This window comes from Camelina sativa, chromosome 3 (assembly GCF_030686135.1).
Source record: "Camelina sativa cultivar CO46 ecotype springtype chromosome 3, ASM3068613v1".
NCBI lineage: Eukaryota > Viridiplantae > Streptophyta > Magnoliopsida > Brassicales > Brassicaceae > Camelina > Camelina sativa.
In genome coordinates this window covers 18,984,684-18,987,895 of record NC_141882.1, presented here as the reverse complement: position 1 = coordinate 18,987,895, position 3,212 = coordinate 18,984,684, and the positions used below count along the sequence as shown (strand labels likewise).

General features: G+C 39.7%; 1 non-coding gene across 1 annotated transcript; it reads right to left on the bottom strand.

Annotated features, from left to right (window-relative positions):
* Window positions 1–2,791: 2,791 nt before the first annotated feature.
* LOC147947536 (small nucleolar RNA R71) lies at window positions 2,792–2,898 on the bottom strand. Its single transcript, XR_015595594.1, has one exon. It is a non-coding gene; the product is annotated as a small nucleolar RNA R71 (small nucleolar RNA).
* Between the last annotated feature and the right edge of the window lie 314 nt (window positions 2,899–3,212).

The window sequence follows — 3,212 nt, the reverse complement described above, 5'->3', positions numbered from 1 at the left end:
ACAATCCAATGCATTCGACTAATTATAAGAGGTCGGGTTGAATTTGGAGTGTTTAGACACCACTTTTGCCCATTTTGTCTTGAAAGAGGCTAAAACCGAGAAAACATTGATTCGAAGCAGTAAACAGCTTCGTTACTGTTTCTAGGGTCAGAATGTGTGACATTCCAATGCATTTGACTAATTGTAAGAGTTCGGGATGAATTTGGAGTGTTTAGATGATGTTCATATATTTTACCATGTTTTCCCTTAGTTTATTCACATCTTTTGCATCTTTTGCTAGCCATTTTCATCATTATTGTGTAGCTTTAGGACTAATCATGCATTAGAGTTTAGTTGCATTGCATTTGCATCTTTTCATGCATAAACAGGTGATTTTGGAGCTTAAGGAGCATGGAAACAATCCTGAAGAGAAGTGAAGCAATCTTGAAGGGAAAGCAAGAGAGTTAAGGCTGAAGAACCAAGGTCCAGAGTTCAACTCGACCAAGCACTCGACCGAGTGGGTAGATGGACTCGACCGAGTGGAGTGTGCACGAGAGAAGCCAGCTCGACCATGGACTCGACCGAGCACTGGTCGAGTTGACCGAGCTGTTGACTACTTTGACTTTTTCTATTTTTAGGGCTTCTACCTCCTCACCTATATAAGGCCTTGTACCTGCAGCCACCAAAGTGTGCAACTTTTTAGATATTCCCTAAACCTAGTTTTTACCTTTTTTAGTTTTATTCCTTTTGCATTTTTATTTTTAAGATCTTGTACTTCCTTATGAAAGAAGACTAGATTCTTATATTTTGTTGGTTCTATAACTTTCAAGATATTGAGAATTTGAGTTTCATCCTTTCATCAATATTGAAGATCTTTGTTTAATCTTTCTAATAATGCAAGTTTCAATATTTTCTGGGTTTTTGACTTTGATCACCATGTATTGTTGTGAGTAGTTTCCTTAGGATCTTGAGGATGGGTTAGGATGGATTGATCTTGTGGTTTGTGTGACTTGGTCAAGCTTGATTGTTGTAGATCTCTTCCAGGGTAGATGATCTTAATGCTGATTCTATATCTGAGAGGGTAGAGTCTGATTTCAAGCTTCTTAGCATCACACCAATGTTTAGGAAGCATAGATAAGGCTAGATCTAGAGCTTACCATTAGGCTTGCTAAGAGATTAGAGGTCTTGTTTGGTTTGAGATGTATTGCTTAATGCCTGCTTGTGTAGATTCTTTACTGTGTGAGAACAAGTCTAGAATTGCATAGGTTTGATTGTTTCTTGACCATGAGAGTGGGAGAAACTTGTCTTAGATTAATATGTCTAGAGGTTAGCTCAAAGTTTGCTTGAGATTTGTTGACCAAGTTAGATAACCACAATGATTAGTCCATCCCATGAATCCATCCTCAGGACCTTCTTTGTTTATTGAAATCTTAGTCCTAATCTTGTTGCTTGCTTGTTGTTTGATTGGATTTAGCATTACTCTGTTTTTATTGCATTGCTCTGTTTCTGCGTCTAGTCTAGCTCGACCACCTACTCGACCTACACTCGGTCGAGTGCTGCTCGAGTTCATCCCCAGAACTCTGTGTCTATGATTTGTGCTTGTCTTGTTTCATTCCTGTTTCATTCCAGTTGCATACATTTAGTTTTCAGTTCATTAATTATCTTGCATTAGTTCATTAGTAGTAGTCTCTGTTTCTGTTCTTGCTTTATCACTGTTTCAATCATTCAGTTTCATTTGCATCTAGTTGTTAGTTCTTGTAGTTTATTTTCTGCATTTTACATTTTCTTCCTAGGATTCTTAGTGACAAACAATATTTACATTTGTCTTAACTTAGATTCATATGCATATCTTAATTGTTCACAAACACTCATTTAGGATTGATACCTCTTGTACTGCAATAGCATAAGGGGAATTGAAACACCCATCCATCATTCCATTCATATCTCACCATTGCATACATCATCATTCACACCACTATATAAATCATGTTTCAATTTGGCGTTGTTGTCCATTTGAGTGTGTTTTTGTGACATTTAGGATCCATATTCGTCTAAGATTAAGTTCTTTTATACGCTTGTGAGGTTGCTGTACTCGAATCTTCTGTTTCTGGGTTGAAGTTCCATTTCAGGTACCACTCGACCAGTCACTCGACCATCACTCGACCGTGTGGTGATCGAGCACCTGCTCGAGCCAGAAGCCGGATCTCTATAACCATCATTTTCCAGTCGACTTGACCTCCTACTTGAGCCTGTGCTCAGTCGCTTGCCTAGCAAAAATCGTTTGTGTCTGTTAATGCACACAAGGTCTAAAGGAAAGGACAATCTTCTTAGGCCTATTGACAACATCAACAACAAGACCAAGAGTTTAGGAGCTAAGCAAAGGAGAGTTGTTCAGCAACAACAAGAGGTTATAGTAGCTATGGATCAACAGGATCAGGTTCAGAGACCAAGGAACATTGGTGCTGGAGATGCACCCAACACTCACAACCAAAGAGCTGGCATTGTGCCACCAACTGTTGCCAACAACAACTTTGAGATGAAGAGTGGATTGATCTCAATGATTCAGGCCAATAAATTCCATGGATTGCCTATGGAGGATCCACTAGATCATCTTGATGAGTTTGACAGAATCTGTGGTCTTACCAAGATCAATGGAGTAAGTGAAGATGGTTTCAAGCTGAGGTTGTTCCCTTTCTCACTTGGGGACAAGGCTCATTTATGGGAAAAGACTCTCCCTACTGGTGCAATCACTACTTGGGATGCATGCAAGAAGGCTTTCTTGGCCAAGTTTTTCTCCAATGCTAGGACAGCAAGACTAAGGAATGAGATCTCTGGATTTGCTCAAAGGAGTAATGAAAGCTTTTGTGAAGCTTGGGAGAGATTCAAGGGATACCAAACTCAGTGTCCTCACCATGGTTTCAGTGTGGAGTCTTTGTTGAGCACATGGTATAGAGGAGTGCTTCCCAAGTTCAGAATGCTTCTTGATACAGCCTCCAATGGAAACTTCCTCAATAAGAATGTGGAAGAAGGCTGGGAGTTAGTAGAGAACCTTGCACAGTCTGATGGGAACTACAATGAGGACTATGACAGAACCATAAGGTCATCATCAACTGATCAAGAAGACAAGTACAGGAAGGATCTGAAAATGGTGAATGAAAAGCTTGATAGGATCTTGTTAAGTCAGCAAAAGTCTATTCACTTTGTTAGTGAAGAGGAGCCTCCAGTTCAAGAGG